General features: G+C 34.0%; 1 long non-coding RNA gene across 1 annotated transcript; it reads left to right on the forward strand.

The window, feature by feature from the left end:
- Positions 1-17835: 17835 nt before the first annotated feature.
- Positions 17836-24654, forward strand: LOC149791786 (uncharacterized). Its single transcript, XR_016423207.1, has 3 exons — positions 17836-17926; positions 19019-19163; positions 24009-24654. It is a non-coding gene; the product is annotated as an uncharacterized LOC149791786 (long non-coding RNA).
- Positions 24655-25505: the final 851 nt, after the last annotated feature.

A 25505-nucleotide genomic window follows, 5' to 3' on the forward strand; every position in this document is an offset into this window, starting at 1 on the left:
TCGGGGACAAATTAAAATCATCTAACATACATAATAATAAAAAATTCTCTCTTCCCATATATTTTCTCACTTTGTATATATCTTAAAATAAGTAATGGAAAAGAGTGAGAAGCAACAAAATTTGTAAAATTAACAAATAATTTAGTTCCATAGAATACAGTTGAAAAATGTAAAGAGAACTTACGGTTTTGCGAATTAAACCCCAAAATAGTCATATATATATATATATATATATATATATATATATATATATATATATATATATATATATATATATATATATGGTGTCGTTATTGTAATCGTTATATATTGAAATTAGCAGAGTCGGATACAAATAAATTCACATACTGTTATTTCTCTACAGAAAATTTGATAATACCTCTTGTCATTGGTAAGTAAAAAGCAAAAGGAGTGAGAATACAGTATCCTTTTGTGGAACTTATTTTATGCAAAAACAATATTTTACCTTTTGCTAAATAGCTGGACTATTACTACTAGTGCTACTAGTATTACTACTACTAATGATAATGATACATGTGAAATAATCATGATGATAATGCTACTAATGATAATGCTAATGATAATGCTGTTCGGTTCATAATCCCTAATTTTGTCATAATGGAAATTTGAGAGCTATTACTTCCTTCAGAGGTTACCTGTATACAAAGGCTACTTATGGCTTTTGCATTGCAGCCCAACTTTGTCCTAAAAGGCAAACATTTTGTAACACCACGCACACACACACACACACACACACAGAGTAGGTATTGGTGCAATGTTGTATGCAATGACGCATGTTTTTTAGGTCAAGATTGCAGACAAGTGCATTCACATTGGAGAACATCTGCAATATTCGCCGTTTTCAAAACGACATAATATGTTTGCGGATGTCGTGTAGGAATTACCTACCTCGGGAACTGAAGGTTTATCAACAGAAGTGTTCCAATGAGCATTTTCAATTTAATGGTGTGCAAAGTTTATGCTAAAACATTTTTACAATGACGTTTCCTTAGTTAAAAATTGCAATTAAGGCATAAAACAGAATTAAAAGAACAAGTCATCACAGCAGATATAGTAAATGACTCTTCTCTACGGAACTATTTGGCTAGACTTTTAGGCTGCAGAGGCGCCCACATAGCGGGTGATGGTGCTGTGTAAGATACACTTAAAATAAAACCTTTCCTAAAAGTCATCCCACTTGCCACACTTATTGTGGACACAAATGGATTACTTAACGTATTATGGATTATGACGCTATTCAGATCATCGTTATCATCTCGTGTAAATGTATTTGTATGTAGAAATCTTAACCTTAACCACATATCAGTGCAACAGCTTGACATACTGAATAAATAGCAATTCACAAATGGATATTGCATGACTGTGTTTAATACCCTTGCAGCAGTAATGGATGTATTTTGTTTATGCCAGATGGTCATAATCCTTTAACCGATTTTGGTGTCAATAATATTGTTTACAATTGTTGCTTTCAGGAACGGGGATGAAAAACATGTACTAGTTTTAACTGTGGAAACTATACAATCAGGTTTTGCACACACACACACACACACATATAATTGAACCACTAAACAAGCAATATAGGTGAAGGATCTGTGCGATAGTGTGATTAATATGCTCCATGCGGGACTAGCAAGAGCGTAGGCATATATATGTTGTTCCATGGTGGACCATGCAGATCGACTGTAGTTGTGGAAGTTCAGAGTTATGACCCATAACGACATACAATTGTACAATAACGGAAAGCAAAGTGTATGTGTTGCGTTTTATCTCAATATTTCATTATCATATCCTCCTATTAATTCTTTGGACTTTGTCTCAAAAAGAAGTCGTAAGGGCTGATTTCACATACCATACGAAACTTTCCAATCCTACTGGCGTATACCAATCGATAATTTGTCTGCGAAAAGGTGAAGAACATAGCTTTGAAGTTTCTTGGGGACACGTACTATTTGCACGTTTCTATATTATCGGACACTGCATGCCTGAGCGATCTGTGTACTCTGAAAGCTTTTGTAATGAGCTCTATGGCCACAGCCAAACCTCCATTTACGAGATGAAAGATTTGCATTAAGAAGTATGGTGTCTGCAGCCAAATTCGACTGCAGATATGGGCCGAAGCTGCTCAATGCCGACTAGTTTCTATCGTTGGATAGGGACTGTCCTCGAATCAGAGAGAAATTATAACTGATATGAACTTCAACTCCCGAAAAATGCTGATTCTGTAAAGGTAAAAAACAAACTGCTGGAAATGAATTTGTGACATATGAATCACATTTAAACCTTATTCAATATCAACTTCTAATATGAATCATAACAGATGTTGATATCAACACAAATTTCATTAGAATCACTTGAGTACAAATCTGGGTTTATGGGTTTCGTATGTCATTGCATTTGGATATGTCTGCCAGTGAAAACATTTGAAACATTTTCCTATGAAAATCTCTGCACATTAAAAATTTACACATCTATGCCCATCGCTTGTGCACGCGTTCAAACAAGATGAAATAAACACGTACAAGAAGTGCATGTTACTTGATTGACTGGGCTGATTACGTGTAAATTTAACAAATATTATCATTTATTGTTGTCTCAATTACAGTACATCCTGCGAAAGCGATGATCTGTATTAAAGGTGAGGTACATAGAACTTCAATTTGAATATTACTAAGTGCACTGAGAAAGTACATACATACATACATACATACATATTTTGCTGTTACATCATGTATATGACTATTCCAGGACTATATTAAACTTCAATAAAGATTGTGACAGTATGGGCCTACTTTTACAGTTTCGTACATATTGGAGTCCTTAATAGAATAGAGGCTAAGCAAAGACTCAGTTCCCCAACCCCCTCTCTCTTTCACTCTCTTATATCGTAATTTACAAGCATTTGTCGTGTTAAAATTAGGAACGAACTGTTCAATAACTATCATGGTGCTTAAATTTGAGTCACGCTTTAACAACTTTTAGAACGGCAGCAACTGTGGTTGTGATCTAAACGCGTATTGTCGTCGTTTTGAAAATACTTTAAAACATTACGATCAAAATCATAAGTCTGCAATCTCGACCTAAATCATTAAATGTTATCAAACTTTCTCTGAGGGCAGAATCTACTTTACTATTGCTTGAGAAACATGCTGTACCATGGACGCGGTTTTAAATATAGAAATGGAAGGCTCTGTTTTTGTCAATAAAGGCATACAAAAAGAAACTATCGCATGCAAAATTTGCAAAGAGCAACTGGCAGCGTTAATCGTTTTATGGTTTCATAAGGAAAGATACATAAACAAACATGTTTTCTTTTAACTTTGTCAATATTACAGCACTTGGGAACTAGACGATTGCAAGGATGATTATATTTTTATTCTCTAAAATCGATTTGCGTAATTTCTAGGATGCTGAGAGGGTATTCTTTCATAGAGGGTTTTGAAGACGAGAGTAGAAATACACTGAAATGTGTAATTACACTGGAATCAAAGGCAACACTATACAAAGACGGCAAGTGAAAGAGATTTCCTCTTTTTCTTCTCCGTTTAACGTGGTATAAACGGTTTCTTGCCAAATGACACAGTTTGCATAACCCTATCTGGCCTAATTTGAATCAGCTGTTTTAGCTGTCATTCGGCAGCTAACAGTTTAACCACGACAAGCACAGAACACGATTCGCCAAGGCTAGTCTTTGCTTCCCTGTTTTACGTTTTCTTTTCCCAATTTAAAGCGTTTCTAACCACGTTTGTTTCAGCGCAAAAAAATGGATTGTTGTATAATGTCTACACGACCAATCCAGATTACCTTCTGAAGATTTTTGACTATGAGACGGACACACAGTAAATGCGATACATTTTCTTGGAAGTTTTCTGAAAAGCACGGTATAGTGACATGCAAATAAAATTGATTAAAATGAATAAGAACCTTTGCATGTTTTAAGAGAAACATCGCAGAAAAACAAGGAAATCGACCGTCATTTGTGACGCAAACGAATATCTCCCATTAGATCGAATCATAATTATTAAATTTTCAAATTATTTCCGTGATTTGTTTTCTTCTTAAGTTTGTTCCTTTTTAAATACGCGAATCACCAACTCACGGATTTCCGTAAATCACGAATCTTTTGTTTTGATTTGTTCATTTTTACATGTATTGTCGGGAATATTTGACAATTCTATATCTGTATTGTTTTCAGTACAGACCAAAAGCCTTTGGAAGTGAATATTATTTGTTTCTATTCCATAACGCTTACATTGAATCATGTCATTGATAATTTATCTGAGCCTATAATACAAAGTAGAAATTTTATTTTAATTTGACTCCACAACTCACTTGTATCAGTAGTGGTAGTAGCAGTAGTAGTAGTAGTAGTGTCCTTTCAAGTGAACAGGCAAGATATTGTTACGTTACTCACATAAATTGTGTATTGAAAGAAACGTTTTCAGTAATATAACAAGCATTATAAGCTCCAAATTTTATGCATTCATCTTCCAGTCTCAAATTTGTACATTTGTCCGTCTACATGTCCGTCAGTACCTATCTCTCTCCTAGCAGCTTAGAATATTTATTTTATTCAAGCAGATCCTTTATTTAATGCAATTAGGGTAAAAAATATTGACAAATAGGTAGTTATACAAACACTGAAAAATAATCAAGGCTATGGCAAAGATTAAAAAGACTGCCATGAAACCAGTATGTTAGGATGCGCAGATACAATGTGATTTGTCTTTAAACTCTTCAGCAATGTCATACATCATCCGTCAAAACGTGACGTACATGATGAGAATGACGTCAGTAATGTCCGTTTTTCGTATCTTCGTATTTTGTTGCGTAATAGAGAGAGCAGTAAAGAAATTAAACAAATATAGAGACGAAACTAAACAAAAGTTGACAATGTTCCAATAGCAAAATGTGACTCAAAAACCCTTTTGTTGTAATTTGTGCCATGCTCAGAAGAAAATGACGAATTATATAGAAAAACTCATAAATCCATATGTGAATCAGACAATGAGTAAGGAAGCTGAATGTATATGATCGAATAGTCCAATATCTTGGGTATAATAGGCACTTTATATTACAGAAGATAGAAGTTCAGACCAGACTCAGATCCACATTTTTTTTCGGGGAGTAGGTGGGTTTGTCAGTAAGAGGTGGATCAGAAATCTGCGGAGTAGGAACCCTTGGCATGGGGCCCTTGATTGCAAAGCCCCAAGATGCACCTGTATATTGAGCGTTTCAAACGTATCATTTTAACTATTTCAATAAAAGAAAATACTCTATTAAATGAGTAGTTTTTCTCGCAAAATTTTAATGGAGCTTGATGGTTTGGGTTAATGGGGTTGGAACAGGCAGAGGGGTATATCCGTAGATACGCACTCGTGAAATTTGAAGACAATCAGCATAAAGATATTCCAAAACAGAGCATAAAGTACCATTCGTATCACGGAGAACAATTAGTTCGGTTGTTTTTAGTATGTTTATTGACTTCAGGTTAGTTTAACTTTTATTACAATTTTTAAACGTGTTTGAAAAGACAAATTAAATGTGTGAATTCTGTAAAAACAATTAGGTTGTGTCACTGTCAGCTGAAAGAAAATAAGCTAAGGAGACAGAGAGAGAGAGAGATAGAGCTGTATGACAGTATTATTTGCGTGCATATATATATATATATATATATATATATATATATATATATATATATATATATATATATATATATATATATATATATATATGTGTGTGTGTGTGTGTGTGTGTGTGTGTCAACATTTTAAGCTAATGAAGCTCTTTGTAAGGGGAAGAAACAGTTTACATCCACAAAACAAACATAAAGCACAAAAGTAAAGGGATATTTTTGTCTCTCACATGTTTGGATGACAAGGAGGAAATCTTCCAACATGATATAAACAGATGGAAGGAAGAAAAGCGGTCTTTAAATGGGTAATCTAAATGTCTATTTTAGACTGTCGTCATCCCAACAAAGTTGCATAACAGAAATCAAAGAAAGGATTACCGTGCTTATCTCACAGTTAAGCTAAGTGTTAGGAGCTAATTTCAGCTTGGGGATAAAGGACAGAAACCATGCGTGCCGAATAATCATCGCCATGTATAAAATTTACAACAGAAATTATATTCTGGTAAAATTATGCATGGAGGTACTAAAGTAAATGATTTAAGAGAATGGTGCTGCGAGATATACTACTACTACTACCACTAATAATAATAATAATAATGATAATAATAATAATAATAGCAATAATAATAATAATAATAATAATAATAATAATAATAATAAATCTAAGCAGTTATTTGAGGAAATATTATTAAAAAAATGTGTACCATTTGATAAAACTGATGCCAGTTAGACTTTTTATTTAAGCCGAGCTAACTGTCAGTTTTCCCTTGTTCCCTTGTGGCGTCCAATATTGCCTCTTTCGTATGCGTTCTATATCCGTCCACCTGAGCTTAGATTTAATTAGTAGTTTCTCGATGGACTCGAATGAATCCATACTCGAGTTGTCGCGGTGGATGAGTTTCGCATAGATTTTGTTGCGAATGACGTTCTAGTGGTTATTCATTTGCTTTTTTGAATCAACAGTTTCCCAAACATGAAGAGTTGCAAAGATTTTACTTGCTAGAAGACTGATTACCCTTCTAGTTTGACTCGCTAGTTTCTGATTGATCATGATGCTAACCCCTGTCGTCGAATTTCTGAACGATTTAGTTTCTGAGTTTTTGTGCACATTAGGAAGACTTGATTTTGCAGCGGTTTGTGTCTGAATCTGTGCTTTTGTTGGATGCTACTTTGGCACGCACCAGATGGTCCTTCAGAGCTTTAAGTCCACCGTACGCAACCATAGGAACTTCTTGATATATCTCTTCAGATGTTCGGAGGATTCGATATATTGCCAGTGCTTTGGGGTGATCTGTTGTAAATTGGGGTTTAGGTGGGGAGGGGAGTAAGACGTTTTTTGGTTTTCGTGGTTTTATATTTCTTAAGGAATCTTCTTTCGAAGAGTTGTAGTTTTATTAAAACTCTCCTCACTGTAACTCCTTCTCTATGTTCTCCGTCAGAGCAACCCCTTAACCTCTTGGTGACGCTTTCCAAAGCTAGCTGATTTACAGAATATGTGTTTAGTTCCAGTTCACATACCATAAAGAAAATTTTATATACACACGTATACATGCAAACATATATATACATATGCAAACGCGCACACATATTGTTTCACCTTTCACGCCGAAGCATCCAAGAAATATTGTCACAATTCTCCATTTCGATATGCAAGTATTAATTTCTCTAAGATACTATGTCACAGGTAGACACTTGCCAAACGATATGTATTAGATTACATATTTTTTAATAGTTTATGGAATGACAGACGTTCTGAATGTAGAGTAAATAAAGCATTCTATGAAGCTTTTAAATGTTTGAACAATAGCCATCTACTGTTCCACATGAATAGATTATAGATTTGGGAGTTGCCTTTAATTCATTATGAAGTGTTTCTCTCAGATATATATTTCTTGATAAAACTACATGTGGAACAAATGTTTAAATGAGGAGAACTGAATGATTATTCGTCGTTGTGGCTTTTTTCCGTTTGTGCTATAGAAGGTATTTATTTGAAAGCTAACAACACCCATATCTTATAAGAAATACAAGGCCGTAATTCTGGTTCATTGGGCATCGTTATTCTATATTTATGACGAATAAAGACTTTACTACGCCGCATTTACTAAGTTTCAAATCACCTGTTGCTTTTGATTAATTCCAACGAGTACAACTTTCTCGATCTTGTTCAGTATAAATTGTGTTCTCTCTCTCTCTCTCTCTCTCTCTCTCTCTCTCTCTCTCTCTCTGCGTGGACTTTCAGCAAACAGTTACTCCGTCTTAGGCGTCATTATTACAAAAGTGGCTGCAGTTGTTGCTTCATTACATGCATGAGAATTTTGCATAGAATCTGGATCGATGGACAGTTCTAAAGCAAGTTAGTTCATTGCCAGCAGTTCATTGGTTCACCCTGATATTAACAGAACCTCTTGTCAGCATCCCATAATGTATGTATGGTGTGTGTGTGATTTTGACTTGTAATGTACCTTTAACAATTTCTCAGTCATATCACTACGATGTCTGCAGTGTGGCAGTTGATAGTGCTGTCCAGCACTGAGGAATCCTGCCGCAGACGTCTGGCATCATGTCCCACACAGTCATAATATATACTGACACCTGGCCGACCAGTCTAAACACTAACCTCTTAATGCTGAGCGCCAATCGAGGGAGCTACTAATACCATTTTTTAATAAGTCTTTGGTATGACTCGGCGGGGATTCGAACCCGCGACCTCTTGCATCCGAGGCGGACGCTTTAACCACCTGGGCTACCGGAGATGTCTTTGTGCGTTTAGCATTGTATCTTGATGCTATCCTTATCAGCAAGACATACAGGAAGACATGTTGAGCAGTTAGTTTGATTTTTGAGGTGAAATGAATGTGGTCCAACATGGGCCGTAGCACTAAACAGACCAAGGGCCGTGAGGATTAGTGTCTAACCTCAAGAAATAGCCGTGAGGATTGCAGTGTCTAACCTCAAGAAATGGCCTTCAGGATTACAGTGTCTAACCTCAAGAAATGGCCGTGAGGATTACAATGTCCAACCTCACGAAATGACCGTGAGGATTACAGTGTCTAACCTAAAGAAATGGCCATGAGGATTACAATGTGGCCGTGAGGATTACAATGTCCAACCTCAAGAAACGGCCGTGAGGATTACAATGTCCAACCTCAAGAAATGGCCGTGAAGATTACAGTGTCTAACCTTAGGAAATGGAGGAAGACCAAGATGTTACCATTTTTCCATAGGATAGGTATAACGATTAATAATGACTTTGGCGTCTTTGCCAAAATAAATCTGTTTTAATATTTAGCAGCAGAAGCCTATGCATATTTTCTATTACAACAACAACAACAACAGCTACTACTACTACTACTACTAATGACAATAATAATAATAATAATAATAATAATAATAATAATAATAATTGCATAAATAGGTATTAAATATATAATACGTTTTTTACTTCAATTGAACGAGCATAAAAAACAAAATAAATAATGCGATGACTGAAATGGGAGAGGGGCATCCTTACAGCAACAATAATGAAATTGATAAACATATGTAGGCTTTGAAGAAATATATCTCGGCGATACTAAATAACTTGGATTTCCTTCTTGCATGCATAATAAATATGTGATTCGGTTTCCTGTTGGCATGGTGATAAGAACAAGTACATGACAACACTGATGAACATTACGCCTCTATATGAATTATATTTCATGAATTCAAAATATTAGAATAGCAGAAAAGAAAATTGCAGCTTATTCTAAGACTCTGCTGACTAAATCACTCTCGGCGAAACATAATTCCAAAGAATGAAAGTAACAGCAAACAAGTCTATGTCGAAAATTTAAGAATATATATATATATATATATATATATATATATATATATATATATATATATATATATATATATATATATATATATATATATATATATATATATATATATATATATATATATATATATAGATGTAATGGGGGGCACCTGTGTGACCTCCTTTATTATTGAAATGAGAAATTTGTGCTACAGCCAATGAAGGGGCCTTTGTTGCACCTACGCGCAAATTCTGGTCAGCCCGCCAGGCCTAATTTTTACACCGAATGTATAATGGATCATAAAATGAAATCAAATTTGTTCTGTAGTGGTGTATTACAATTCCCATTTCCTAAGTGCCCTCGTGATAACTGTTATTGATCTTTTATGTACGTTTGCAGAGGAACCCTATGGGGAAATCACAGCTTACAAACAACCAATTGTAATCTCACTCAGAAAGGTTGTTTTCTAAAAGAAACCTTGCTCTAAAGGTGTTACACAGCTTATAGACTTTTTTTTACTGAGTTTGTTGCCTAGTACAAGAGGTTTAGAAGTGATAAAGGAAAATAATTAAGTTGTCGACAGAGCAGCGAGCATTATTGCTATTAGATTCCACTTTTAGAATTACATAATTTCAAGATTTCATCATTTACAATATAATTTCCTATCAACCTACAGCTGTCCGTATTTGATCCATAATGAGTTGTGCTGAATATGTATCAAACATTCACAGTGATAGAGAACATTAATACAGTCTACCGACCACAGCACGATTATTTAATCGGCAAATGTAGAAAGGTTTCGGGTTGAAAGGATATCATGACATTTGTTTCTTGCATTGTCATATCTGTCGTGTCATCTTATCATGTTATTTGCTTTAAGCATATGCTGGAAGGTATTGTAAGGTTTCTTATGTAATATATCCACTTTATATGTCTGGGAGTTTGATATGCTGTTGAAGCTACAATGCTGATTTTAGTATTCACAGTTTTCCTTCAGTTTCAACTGGCTAGTGTGTATTCCGAAACAACAACTGGTAAGCAAGATCTGTATGTATGTATGTATGTATGTATGTATGTATGTATGTATGTATGTATGTTATTTACATAATTATGTATTATAAAATAAAAGTTAAATCTTCGGTTTATTCACAAAATATCACTTTTAAAAGAAACTTGTTTCATTGGCATTTCCTACATAGTCCAATTTTTAACAATATAATACCAGCGTGATATGAGTGGGGTGGGGGTGGATAGTGTTTTAGAAAGGAAGAATATAAATAATCGCAGTAAAATTCACATACCATGGTATTATTTGTGTTTCATATTGATTTTAAATAAGAGAGTTACAAACTCTCTCTTAAATATTTCAAATAAGTGCAAGCTGCGCAGTACTAAAATAACCTTAATGCAATGCATATATTAGTATACCGTTAGTTACCGACCACTTTGGTGGCACGAAACTGGCTGGTTTTAACAGCTGCCTCGCTTGTCGCTCAGCAGTAAGAGGTTAGTGTTAGGATTGGTCGGCCTGGTGTGAAGATTATGTGACTGGGTGGGACATCATGCTACATGTTTGCGGCATGATACCCCAGTGCTAGACATCACTATAAACTGTCATACTGCAGACATCGTAGCGATATGACTTAAAAATTGTTAAAGCTACGTTAAAAATCCAAATCCACAAACCATTGGTTATACAAATTAACAGACCATTGATATAGGTGCATATATTATGCATTGTTTTTAAAACAACTCAGAGCCGCAGGGAATGACGGGTATGTGCACCCAATCTTATCACCCACCAATTAATTTATAATGGGAATTTGTCGAGCTGCAGTACCTATCTTCTTTTTCAAATCTTAGCAACTTTTTACCTTTTTTTAAGCCAAATCAGAAAAGTCTGTAACATTAATACGGATTACCTTTCCTGTGTGTGCACTTCACGTGCATCAGACGGTACATACGAATTCTCGCATGAGTAAACAACGTGATATGAACTTTCGAATGTCTAATCAAATCTAACGGATTTTATTCTGTATTATGACATACGATTTTTAACTTCTGATTGGATCTTAATGTACCTCTTTTACGAAGGAAACGAAACATTGTTCACCCGATTATCCGACCAACTGTCATGGATAACAGCACGAGAAACTTGTACCAACATGTCATACGCCATTCTTCCCGGCATGCGAGCTGCACGCGCTCTTGGAAAGATGCGTGTTGGAGAATTCGCCTGGATTGATGGAAAGGAATACACTTTCTGCTATGAAAAAAGTAAGCTAAACATTGTTTTTGTATTTTTGTCATACCCTACCTAGCAAAAATTGGTGGGATTTGTATACACTTGTTCCGTTTGTTTCCTCGTCTGTCCGTCACACTGTATTCCCAAGGTATAGATCCTAGATCATTCAACATCTATTCATGGATCAAGCTAAACATCGCAAAATTGTAGTTACTGAAGCTAAAGGAGAATAATGTGGCAGAATACATACAGTGCTCTCTTAGTACTCGATAAGGTTGTATGTTAAATCAACATATTTGTAATCTCTTTGTACCATCACATTTATATTTGTTCAAAATTAATAGTTGTAAGGCATACAAATTAAGCCACACACAATCCACATATTTGTTATAACGTAGGCCGATGGCATTTCTCAGAACTGCTGACAGTAAAATAACCTCTGAACAAAATCATTAAATTTCATGAAAACTAAAATTGCGGAATGAAAGGAAATCTGACTCAAACATAAATAATAGTTTAAGACAACGGAGCACATAAAAAATGATGAAATGTTATGCTACAGTAAGGACATTGCTGAATTTATTTTAATATGTAGTTATTATTTTCAAACACATTAAAATAGAAATTAATTTTTTCTAACCTAGCAAAGGAAATTAAACTGCACTGCTGAAGCATGTGCAGGCAATATGTAAATGTTCTGATTTTAAAATATTGCTGTTTGTTTTTAACCGTACGTTTGTAAATCAGCATTATTTAAATAATTTGAAATAATGGATATGAAGATATTCATTACATTAAAACTTTAAATTGTACACAAATATTTTATTATATAAACATAGCTTTTAACCAAACATTTTTCAAACGTTCCTCTCTTTGGTCAATGAATTATACAATCACGTATACCATGTTTTATAAGATCGTGTTTACCGTGTTTCATACGATCACGTATACCATGTTTTATACAATCATTTATACCAAGTTTTTCCGCTCCGGTGGCCTAGGGGTTAGAGCGTACGCCTCGGATGCGGGAGGTCGTGGGTTCGATCCCCGGCCGAGTCATACCAAAGACTTACACAAATAGTACTAACAGCTACCTCGCTTGGCTCTCAGCATTAAGAAGTTTGTGTTAGGACTGGTCGGCCTGGTGTCAGGATAATGTGACTGGGTGGGGCATCATGCTACATGTCTGCGGCATGATGCCCCAGTGCTAATCATCACTATAAACTGTCACACTGCAGACATATTAGCGATATGACCGAAAAATTGTTAAAGCTACTTTAAAAATCCAAATCACACACACACACATACCAAATTTTGGTTGTAAACATGGATTGTCCTTTAAAGCCAAATGCATTATATCCACTGCTGACATCACCTGATGAATATGGGTAGGCTGGCTTTGCCAAATCATATAAATAATCATCTACTTAGACTACGAATTGGTAAGGTCTTGTACATCAGCGAGTATGTGATGTCAGACTGGGATGTTATGATGTCTAGTTACATCAAGGTGTAGGTGATCACATGGTTTTTACACCCTGTAAACACCGCATAGCTTTTACAACTTAGCACTGAAAAATGAATTAAAAAAATCGTTAGCTGTAACAAAAGTTTCAAAAGAGATTTAATTTTTGAAATATATTTGGTATCCAATATGTTCTTTATATATAAAGTTACTCTATCATAAACGACATGTCTGAGGAGTACATTAACTATAGGATGAAATTGTGGAAAAAAGCGATTTGGTAGATTATGCGTTCGTGATATTATTAATTTACTCAAAATGCATTTTGCTTTATTTTTAAAATATCCACCATATACATAATTTAGAACTAAACTGGAAAGGTGTATAAAGCATTTTTATGCAATTCAGAATTGTGTTAAAATAATTATCTACCATATTGAAAGCCCTTGCATCATCCGTATGTCATGTAATGTATTATAAGACTGAACTGTGGTATGTCTGTAGTGTGTATCTTGACATTCTATTTTTATTTATTTCTGCATAATTATTCATATAAATTGTATTGTTTTATTTTTAAACTGAACATTTACTTGGATAAATAAATTGAATTGACAGATTATTAGGGAAAACGTGCTCCTCGGAGACCTTTGATTATGTTTATATTACATAGTAACGCAATTAACAATGTATTATTGACATTTTCAAGAAACATTTTTCCATTGTCAATGTATTCATGGCGACTTGGAAACAATCTGCAAATCTGACACATTAGATGTGTGTAGCGTAACGCCATAAGCTTGTTACAGAAAAACACCCTAGAATAAAGCCTTTGTCGCCTTTTCCAATCTATTGTTTTTCATGCGCAGCTTTTAATGTCATACAAACTTCAAGTTCACCAGACTGAATCTTTTTCATGGACAAATTAAACAATCATTCGGAATGTGCACACGTATCAGATTAGTGACTTATAGGTTCCGTCTACTACGAAAAGTTTTTCACTGTCCATATTTTCATAATTTTTTTTTTTGCTTAGGGGGATTATAGATGATACTGTCTTTTTCACAAAACAAAACTGGATAAACTTGATTCTGGTGCAAATATACAAATCACAGATCTCGTAAAACGTTTTGTTTCATGAAGTAAAAAGTACACAACATTTTAACTGCCCTTATCGCACTTTGTATTTGTAGGCCAACCACCTGAAATACCGAAAATGGTCAAAATAAAAGAACAATAAACAAATGAAGCAATTATTCATATTATCTCCGTTTACCTACCCCAAAAACATGTTTGCACTGAATATTTTTTTATGATGAAAATCTAACAGATAAATAATTTAGCATCACGGTATCGTACCGACCTTGGAGGATTGCAAGTGTAAATACTGTCACGTCTGAAATATTTTTTTTCAATAACAATATAAGTGTTTTAAATTAAAAATTTAAATTTTCTACGCAAAGTGATTAGCAATATATTTTACTGTCGTAGCAGATTTCCGGACGTTGTTTTTCTGTCATTACGACTTTGATGCCTTTTTTAAAAAGAAGGGTAATATTGTAAATTATGGAAATCTTGGCAAATCCACCATATTGATTGCATGTAATTTTCCAGAATCATTTCTTTATGATGTGCGTATATTTAAGAGGGATTAACAGTTTTAAAGACAGAACATTCTAAACCAAGTTTTCTTAACACAACTTGTTTGCTAATAATGTGTTTGTTTCTGACAGATTTTAGTTTAAACATATTTTATTTCATAATTGTGTAGCTCTAAATTAGAATATTTTGGGAGTAGAGACAGGGGAGGTACAAAAATAAATAAATAAATGGAACAGAACAAAAAAACGTAGAATTAAAGTGAATTGTACTTCTTTCTAGAATGTTGCACCAGTCGCAGTTCTGGCTGCCTCATTTCGTATTTTTTTAATACAAAACAGACGCTAACGAGACGAAAAAAATATGCAGATATGTCACAGTGAGGAGAGAGGACGCAAACGAAAACCTTACTTACATTTGCAACAAAGGTAACAACCTTGAATTCAACGATAATAATACTTGAAACAGTGTTTTCTTTATTGCATTGTCGATTTAAACCTAATTGATTATGAACTACAGTAAAATGATACATGAATAACTCATTATTATGCAATTTTTCGTGAATCATGAGTGCATTTGTCATCACAAAAGTTAACAAATGATTTGAAGAAAAAAATCTTTCTGATTCTTTGAATTGTTAACCTTGTAACTTTATGCAACAATATAACTACAAATGAGAAGAAAAATACTTGATCCGGAACCTTTAATATGGATCACATCCGGTTTGTGTCGGTGAAAACATTAGGTATGTTAAATCTTTTCAGGCGTTCATCGCCACGATCCTAAATTCTAGTAATTTACATTTGATTTGAAATAAATATGCGATACATTTAGGAACGATCCTTTTGCACTATGAAATGATTAATGTTTCGAAACCAATGACAGCGTAATTTAATGGTTGCATATACTCTCAAAGTAATATGACGTGCAAAGGCAAATACTGAGTCAATCACAAAGTCGAATGAACGAATAGAAGCAACTGATTGGCTACTATTCGGGATGACACAAATGGTAAAATTATGATCTGGATCCTGTTTTTATCGTCGGAAATGTATCAACATTTTATTAATTTCGACCAGATGGACAGTTCGAGAACATTGAGGATACGCTACCATACGCTGATGCCGAAAATGAATGTCTCAAGTCCAGTGCGTCCATGCAGGGAGTGGAAACCTTTATAATACCAATGATTACTCCAGTAAACAGGACACACTGGATCAAGGATTTCAATGATACCAGTATCCTCAACAGTTTGAGTAGGCTTTTAGTCCAAATGACATATACATCAATACATATATATATATATATATATATATATATATATATATATATATATATATATATATATATATATATATATATATATATATATATATATATATATATATATATATATATATAGACAGATAGATATTCAGTCTTCATATGGTAGTATTATTCTCATAACACTTTATCTGTCTCAGATCAATATTAATTTTATGAGTAATATTTCATGTTTTAAATATTCACTCTTGGGTGATTTTTGTAGACGATAAGGTGCATGATCAATACAATTATAGCCAGTGTCCAATGAATAACGTGCTTCATACAGTTATTTCCAGTATCAAATGCAGTTATATCAAGTGTCCAATGAATAACGTGGTTCATTGAGCTGTATCCAGTATCCACTGATTTATGTGATTCATTCAGCTGTAGCCAGTATCCACTGCATAACGTGGCTCATACAACTATTATCATTGTCAGTTGAATCATGTATAATAAGTCATGTATAACAAGATGAACATGTTTCTAGAAGTTATCTCATTGTATGCAGAGTTCCGATGCGTTTACTAAATACACAATTAGGTCCTCCCATTTATTTCAATAGACGAATTCACATTACACATTACTGAGAATGCCAGCATACATTATATAAAAATAAAGAAGAATAAAAAAATATTTCTCTGTCGCATAGATGATAGTAAGTGTCTTAGGACCTAGAAAGTCATCTCAGATATTCTACAAATATTTTTGCCGTATCTTGTGCAGGTCATGGACAGACGGTGACACAGATTTGTATCGGTATAGTGAAGATGGGCCATGACAGTTTTGAATTCGGTACCACGTCATGTGATGAAAGTCATACAGTTATATGTGATAAGAGTAAGTTTAATATTTTAAATAAGATTTAATGTTTTCAAAATATTGTTTGATTTAGGAATTATAAGGGAGTACCGTGGAAATACTGAAAACTAGTGACATAATTCTATAACTAGCGAGAATGGGTATTACACAGCGCTTACTGGAAACCGAAATGAATAATTCAAAACATAAATCACAAAGGCGCACGTTCAAGAGATGATACTACAGTATTCTCTTCAAAGATGAATTGCTAGATAGAGTTTGCCACTACATATGTAATACTTTCTTGACAAGTGACAATTTACATTCATTACCTTCTTGTGAGCATGCTAACAAAAAGCCGAAATTCCCAACAAAGGTATGTATGCGGCAGTAACCAATAACATCTATTGCGTTTTTTCTAATACTCCCTTCAGAGACTGGTTAATATTCTTGGGGCTTCAATCTGAAGATAAACACGCACACACACACATATACCCATACACACAGACACATATACACATACAACTTTGGAACCTTGGATGAGGAAACATGGCACAGACATCCATACCACCTAATATGAGTTGGTTTCTTACATCAAATTTAAGATAAAAAAATACATTAACTCATTTGTGTTAAACACAGGTTATATTTTCCACCTTTGCAGCCGGTATCAATACCTCATTAACATTGGCAACCAGAGGTGAAATGGTGCCGAGACTTGGTGACTCGAAGTCTGGAATAGCTTCTAACCTCGTTTTTTCTTGACGTTTTAAGGAGAAACAAAACACAGACACACACATAGCTAGGATGGATAATGTAATATTGCAAACACCTAACGGATTTTTTCATTTTTCATAGTTACAGACATAAATACTACTAAATACGAGTTGGATTCTTGCAGGAAAAGCGAAAAGGAAAATAGGTTAACTCACTTTAGCTTAAAACGGTTATATTTTCGTCCCTTACAGGTGGCGTCCATACTGCATTTACATTAACAACCAGAGATGAAATGATGCATCGGCTCGCTGATTTGAAGGCTTCTAAACAGCCGCAACCTGATCGTACGTATAATGACACTTCAATGGGCAGTTAAAATTCGTACAACATAAAATATTCCGTTTACATCATGTCCGTGAATTTATTTCACCTTAGATTTTACAAGTTCTTGTGAATGAAAACAACAACTATTACAAATCCATTTAGTTCATGTACATTCTCGACTCACTTGGCTCACGTTTACTGTTCTGAAGAAAAGCATATGTATAAGAGAAAACACTGCTATTTTGCATTATTTCATAAATATACATCATTTAACTGTCGAAATATAGAGAGTTCTAAAATACATTTACCGTGCTATAACAATTTACTTAATATACGTGTTGCTTTTTTTGTCAAAGGACAATAGCCTGAATCGTCACCTGCAGATATGCGTACATAAAGAGATTGTGCGATATGCATAAAATACACTACATTGTTAAGATTATTGAAGATGATTACAGTCATACATCTGTGTTACGTGGAGATCCAGCAGGCATACGTCACGGGACATGCTCTTTTGAACTTAAGTTGGCCACACATGTGTCTTTCGCTAGCAACATTTCACGTCATTCAGCCATTGGAAAATAAACTCAAATCGAATATAATTCATGTATCGTCATATTGAAGCTATTTGAATCATATCACTTACACATGGATGCGATGCATGTACAGACGGCATATATTTCAAGTTGTTGGGGAGAAACGCTAGAGATGTTTCAGTTATTATTGGCGAAGGAAACTTTGGCAAATGGACAAATTGAGTTTCGGCAAATGGACAAATTGACAATATATTAATCCATAGTAATACTTTGAAAGAGGTTCTCCGTTGTCGGAAAGGCTGAGATATTGAGATTTACAGGTTTTCAAATTCTGAAACGAGCTAAACTGGATGTGTGCTGCAAAAATACTGAAGAACAACAGCTAACACGTTTGCAAATGATTATATGATTGTTATATAAATGTATGTTACATGTACATGATCGAAGTTATATGAATATAACCGCATGATTGGAGTCAATTACATCTGCAAGTAAAGTAAGGTCTGTGAGATCTGATATTTTGTATTATATGTTACATGTACTAAATGTTTGTAAACTTCTATTTCTGCATTTCAGATTTGATATTCATCGTATTATACTCGACCTTATGGGTGTTACCCTTTGCTCTATCGATTGTCGCCATCGTGAAGTACCGGAAAAAACGTTTGACTAAAAGCATTGCGAAGAATAGAATATACAAGTCGCGTCGTTCTGATGCAAAGTAGGTCTTTCTGTCACTGTCTCTCTGTGCGTCTGTCTGTCTTCTCTCTCTCTCTCTCTCTCTCTCTCTCTCTCTCTCTCTCTCTCTCTCTTAAGTGCTGGGGAGGCTCAGCTGTTAATGGGTTGATCTTGTGACTATATTTGTTTTACATGCCTCGTCATAATATAACCTTCAAAATCAGTACGGTAAAATAGTAAACCACAACCCCACATGTCTCTCTCGTGCATTTGGTATCTAACTAACGTCATTGTGGTTACGAATAGAAATGATTAAGAGGTAAAAATAGACATATATGTCAATAACCTGTCGGTTCGTTTATTACAGTGACAATGAAAGAATACATATGCTTATAATAAGCACCACTCACGCTCGGACATATATGGTAAAGACCTAATCACGCTGAACAAGCAATTACTTCGAATGGTTAGATAATAGATATACATATTTTAACATAATTTGTAATAGTATTTCTCCTCCTCATAACTGGAGATGCAGAAACGTAACAAATAAAACAGATATTTTTAATAATAATCATTTCAAATTAGCATCAGATGCGGCTAATGAGGAAACAAATTACGTAAGTTGGTGACTAACGACCTGTTTTAGTAAAATGACGAGAAATTACAAATTTTTAGAAATATATTGTAGCGAATTAACATTCGAAGCAATAAATTGGGGTTTCTTTCTTCTGCAATTCGCATTGGAATACAATGTTAAATTTAACCACCCAAACATATTTTTATATGAAGTCATCAAACACAAAAAAACACCAGTAACACAGTCTCTCGTAATTATTCAAAATGTTTCAAAATTGTTCAACATGTTATTCGAAAATTATAGTTTAAGTGAGCAACGTATTGATTCGGATGAAAACATCACGAGAAGACTTAAGCAACATATTCCTGATTACAAATTTAGAACATCAATAAAAGTCTCTTGTAACTATTAAAAGTTGATCCAAATCTTACTCGAAAACTTTAGTTAGGTAAGAAACGTTATGATTTAGATTAAAATATCACGAAAAGATTTCAGCAAAATATTTCTGATTCCAAAGTTAGACTAAACGATGATGATACATTTTCATTGCTGCCTTGTGAAATAGTTATAAAAATAAGTAGTATTGTTCGGTAAAACATAATTTTATAAATCAATGGATTGTTTCAAACTATGATTTAACACTGCTATAAACAAAGGACGTTGGAAACAAAATATAATTCCAACAAATTTTACACTGCCTGTAAGAAGTCGTCAAAGACATACACGAGACGATAACTTGGGAAAAATTGTGTGGACAACAACACCATGGCAACTGCAACTGAACATCATTTTAAAGACAATGATCTCGAACGGAAAATGTTTTATTCATGCTAATACCCACAAAAGCAGATTTAAAAATAAACATTTCAAATTTTAAAATATTTTATAAATTACAATTTTATGGATTATGTTTATTTTTCAAATTTCCACATTTTTAATAACTACTGCAAACAACAACTGAACTAATCATTCAAGGAAAATGGCATGACCAACTGTGAAGAAAAGACCTGTCGATTTATAAATAAATCGAGCTGTCCATCGGCTTTCAAAGATGAGGATGTAACGCTGCCATGAATTCCAGATAATGCTGACTTTTTGTTTGACTGCTCGAAGCACAAATGATTAGTAATATTTTTAATCGTTTTTAATCTTAAAAAAAGATTAGCCTAAAGCAAATGTAGCAGGAATAGAAACACGTATGCAAGTGCATGAGCAAAAGACAGAGGAACGGGATTAGATTTAGGAAAAACTACTTTATACTAAATTTGTCACAGACAGATCAATAGTTCTTGAGTTTTCGGAATCATGCAGATAACTGTAATAACTGTCATAATTTTTGCATCTCTCTGTGTAAACAACCATTTAAACTCTTACATAATCGTAAGTTATCTCTTACTCATTACGTCACTTGCATCACGTTGTAAAGCTACTCTCTGGATCTGCTAAATGTTCAACTATGCAATCTCCTAAACATTCTACACTTTCCAACAGTTTATGCGATCTAAATTACAGTTGCAAGTTACGACTGTAAATATACTCCATATACAGTTGTTTCCACTACCTTCTGCTGTCATAAGTTTCGGCGTTTCATATGTTTGACTAAACAACCATTAAATCTTACACAAAGCCTCTTAATTCTCCTTTTTTCCCATAACTCAACAAGCTTTGCGCCGCAGATGAAATATTTTCACCTTGAATCTGTTCGTTGAAATCATATACTAATGTCCCTGTTTCTTGTAGTTCTTGAACACATGATTGCTTTGTATTAATTGCCTTCATCACTATGTGAGAAGGAGTTACTATTGGCTATCTTTGTGCAACGGTAGGTTGAAAAGGGTGCTATGAATATATGCCCAGATTTTTATCATTTGGATGTAGGAATTTACTCCCATAGTTTGTACAGCATAATACATTAATTAAGCTACTTCCACCTTTATTTGGAATGTTCCTTTCATATTCGCATTTGTCTTTTGCTTTGCAATGCAATGTTTCTCTCAATACTTACATGAACAAGAATAATTTCATAACGTCTAAAAGGACAAGAATGATAACAGAAGCCTCATCTCCCAATTGAATTTTAGAATATGACTAGAAATAAAAATTATACTAGAACCAATTGAGAATAAAAATAACTGTTCAAACGTTAACTAACAAGTAGTTGGAAATATACGGATGCTACCAAATCAAGAAAACCTATAACAATGCTCCAGTACAGTATCAACAACAATCTTTTGTCCCATGCCATGATCTTAGAATTAAAAAGAAATTAAAAAGTAAATTTCTATCAGTTGATGATATGGATAAGTTTTAGATAGTGATACAAAAATATCACCTAACCTTTAAAGGTTTTTCACACCTTATTGGTAGCTTTTCTAATGCAAGTTAACGTTGCTTATATCGCACTAAGTGCCCGGTTGATGAGACTTAAACAGAAACATCTCATTTAATCATCTGCTGAAAAGAACACATACAATCGTCATGTATGTTTTGTAATCGATTTTTTCTTACTTATAACAATTAATTACAACAAATGCAGTTTAACTGGAGTGTTTGATTATTTAATATTTAGGTCATTAAGAGAAAGAAAAGAAGTGGACTATATGATAATGAAAGTTACACAAAAAAACAATAATGATGGCAGTTTCGAATGGCCCCAGCTCTTTCCTGTGTTATTTTACACAATCTCCATGGTAATAACATTGACAATTTCAAACAACGCCACCTCTTTCCTGTTTTATTTTACTTGGGTTTTCGCTGGCAGTTTTGCATTTTTTAAACAATATGCTTTCACTATCCTTGTTCTGTCTCATATATGTCAATCGAAACACAAGGAATAATGCTACCTCTATTTAAATCATTATGGTTCATACCTTCATGTTTTGTAATTCAGTCACATACAGTACAAATGACGTGGCATTACACAAATCATTATAAATCTTGTTAAATGATTTTAATTTTTTTTAAAGATTTTAATTTTCTAAATTATTATGTTTCGGGAATTTGTATTCTTGATGTATTATATTGGAGTAAAGATTACCTGAAATAGAGTGTAGACTATTTCGCGACAATTATGCAAGTTATTTTTACGTTTACCTTATATGCTTGTTGCAAATTAAGGTAGAGAGAACAAATATAGAAGACGAAAATTCAACAACTGAAGACTTAAAAATGTTTGTTGAAACTAATGGTTTTGTTACTTGACCGCTGGTTTCATTGTTGCTTTGGGTCTGGTATTGAATCACAAATCTTGGTATATTTTTAAACATGTTATACCTAATAAATACTTCTTATTGATTGGTGTTACATTTATTGACTGATTTAAAGAAACAAAATGCTATCAATAACATTAATACCTTTTCAAATACCCCTAGTGGTACCATGTATATATAATAATAGCGCTAGCATCTAATTCGACTGCATACGCAATTCGTAAAATATTAACTTGAGGCAATAACAAACATCCATCAACAAAGTAGGGATTTACATTTTTGTAGATTTCCAATGTGATGAACGTACTCAATAAAGAATGAAGAAGTAAATAGCTATTGTCCTGTTATATGTGTGTGTGCGTGTGTGTGTGTGTGTGTGTGTGTGATTTGGATTTTTAACGTTGCTTTAACAATTTCTCGGTCATATCGCTACGATGTCTGCAGTGTAGCAGTTTATAATGATGTCTAGCTCTGGGGCATCATGCCACAGACATGTAGCATGATGTCCCACCCAGTCACATCATCCTGACACGAGGCCTACCAGTCCTAACACTAACCTCTTAATGCTGAGCGCCAAGCGAGCTGTTAGTAATAATTTTGTAAGTCTTTGGTATGATTCGGCCGGGGATCAAACCCACGACCTACCACATCCGAGGCGGAAGCTCTAACCACTAGGCCACCGGAGCGGCTGTCGTGTCCTGTTATATGTAGTTTGGACTACCTTGCCGTTTTTATATTTAAGTGTTCAACTATATGTTCCTGGTACTATAACAACCAATGTTTTAAAAGTTGTATATTTTTGCAAATGACTTTTGACAGCAAAGATTACGCTTACGGTAGTATAGAAAAGAAATACTAAGTAATTAGATGATTTATGATTTCCCAGAAATCACTTTTTAAAGTTTCGTTTTAGAAATTTAGAAAGGATCGAAAAGTTATGAAGCCTAGAACCTAGGCTGTGCTTAATGTACATTCATAACATTACATGATATATGGAGAATAAACCACTGAAACGTTTCGCCGTAGTTATCTTTTAAGATCTTTTCAAAAATTGCAATATTTTGGAGCAGCAAATTCATTTCTCTGTTCACTCTTTCAGGCGAAAACAAGATCGAGAAACGCTACCCCGAGACCATTTTATGCGGTGGAATAATGAATCAGAGAGCAAATCGACGCCTTGTAACGGCTACAAGATCGAGGACAGCACAGAAGGTCAAGGGAATAATCCAAGAGACGTCAGTGATGACGACCGTTACGATAATTTCGATCCGCAACTTGGGTTGTATGAGAATCCTATTGCCGCTAACAATTCTACATCTCGCTATCATATTCAAGGACACGCACTATTGAGAAAGCATGCCCCTCTTTGTAACGAGCGTTACGATTATATCGATCCGCAACTTGGGTTGTACGAAAATCCCATTAACACTAACAATTCCACAACACGCTTTCATATCCAAGGACACGAGCTATTGGCAAAGCATGCCGCTCTTTGCAATGAAGCAAAGTCCAGCAAAAATGAGAAAAGCTTGTTTCCCGCTAGAGAAACTCTTGACCCTCAAAAATACATGTCGATGCATAATAATGAAAGAGACAGCACGATTGTTTTGGACACAGAGAACACAAATCTTTACGACAACTTCGATCGGGTCGATATTGGAATGTCAATACGATAATATCTGATTCTGAGTATATCCGCAACTTTAAAAATCCCAAGAAACATTATCTGCCCTAGCAATTATGTGTACAAAATATTCAGATCTTTTCAATAAAACTATCTGAGAAAGACTGGCATTATATTATTTTATTATGGAGTGCGTCTGTGTGTGTCTATATTATATCCCCGACTTGGTTCCTTCCTCTGTTGGGTATGTGAGTGTTGTCAAGATGGTTTGTAGATTATTTTCAGTCGGGGACAAATTAAAATCACCTAACATACATAATAATAAAAAATTCTCTCGATAAAATTAATAAATAATTTAGTTCCTTAGAATACAGTTGAAAAATGTTAAAGAAACTTACGGTTTTGCGAATCAAACCCCAAAATAGTCATATGTATATATATATATATATATATATATATATATATATATATATATATATATATATATATATATATATATATATACCGTGTCGTTAATGTAATCGTTATATATTTAAATTAGCAGAGTCAGATACAAGTAAATTAACACACTGTTATTTCTCTACAGAAAATGTGATAATACCTCTTGTCATTGGCAAGTAAAAAGCAAAAGGAGTGAGAATACAGTATCCTTTTGTGGAACTTATTTTATTCAATTTTTTATTTTTCCTTTTGTTAAATAGCTGGACTAAATCATGTAACTTGGTTGTCAAGTACTACTACTACTACAAAATAATAATAATAATAATAATAATAATAATAATAATACATGTGAAATAACCATGATGATAATACTACCAATGATAATGCTAATGATAATGTTGTTCGGTTCATAATCCCTAATTTTGTCATAATAGAAATTTGAGAGCAATGACTTCCTTCAGAGGTCAGCTGAATACAAAGGCCATTTATGCCTTTTGCATTGCAGCCGAACTTTGTCCTAAAAGGCAAACA

The sequence above is a fragment of the Sinohyriopsis cumingii genome, chromosome 9 (genome assembly GCF_028554795.1).
Source record: "Sinohyriopsis cumingii isolate HCF-2022 chromosome 9, ASM2855479v2, whole genome shotgun sequence".
Classification (NCBI taxonomy): domain Eukaryota; kingdom Metazoa; phylum Mollusca; class Bivalvia; order Unionida; family Unionidae; genus Sinohyriopsis; species Sinohyriopsis cumingii.